A 1,034-nucleotide genomic window follows, 5' to 3' on the forward strand; every position below is an offset into this window, starting at 1 on the left:
GTAAATAATGAAACCACGTCAAGAGATAAAAGAATTTCGTTGTCGTTAATCGTAAAATTCGAAATATGTTTAGTCAATTGAAAACTATTCTTAATAAAACTATTGGCTGTTGGTATGCTTTTATGTAAAATGTCATTCAAATAAGAGGCTAAATTATGGAGAGGACTCCCTACCGATGAAACAATAATACGTAGTGGATATCCCACTTTATGTATTTTCGGAATACCATAAGCAAGAGGCACCACCGGATTAGAAGAGTTTAAATTGTTATAAACTAAATTTTTCACAAAACCGCGTCGCTTCCAATCCTTTAATAATGTCTTGAGTTGTGTTAACAATTTGTTAACCAGATTGTGTGTCAATGTCATGTACGTCTCACTATCAGAAAGTGACAATTCCATTTTTTCAACATAATCCGCTCTATCAAGTGCCACCACCACATTGCCCTTATCAGCCCTTGTAAAAAGTATTTGTGGATTACTCTTAACAAAGGCTTTAGTAACTGTAATTAATGAAGAAATTCGTTTCTCTATGTCGGTCTTCCTGGTATAAGCCTGTTTTATCCCTTTAATTAACGGAAATATTTTATTCCTAATTTCTCTCGTATTAGATAACCTTAGTCTAAAAAAATTATGCTCAATGTGTTTGACAAATTCAATTATGGTGTTTTTAATGTTAAACGTGGCTAAGCAAAAATTCTCACCTAATTGTAACAACGCTTTAACTTCCCATGGTATCATCACCTTGCTAAGATTCTTAAACCATTTGTCATTGACTTCTAAAATGTCATATGACATGTGTTTAAACTGGGAAGCGGATATATTAATCTTGACAATTTCGTTAAAGGACAACTAGAATGAACTAGTGTACACTTTTGGAATTATTAAAGTCACGACGCGACGCGAAAGAGAGAAAGACACGGGTATATAATTTAATTAAAAACTTTACTCTTTCTCTCTTTCGCATCGCGTCGTGACGCGGTGGACGACGTGATGCGTGACAAGCTCGGCGGATACGTGTACACTTAGTGTATA

The sequence above is a fragment of the Trachymyrmex cornetzi genome, unplaced genomic scaffold, assembly GCF_001594075.2.
Source record: "Trachymyrmex cornetzi isolate Tcor2-1 unplaced genomic scaffold, Tcor1.1 scaffold48, whole genome shotgun sequence".
In the NCBI taxonomy this organism is placed as follows: domain Eukaryota; kingdom Metazoa; phylum Arthropoda; class Insecta; order Hymenoptera; family Formicidae; genus Trachymyrmex; species Trachymyrmex cornetzi.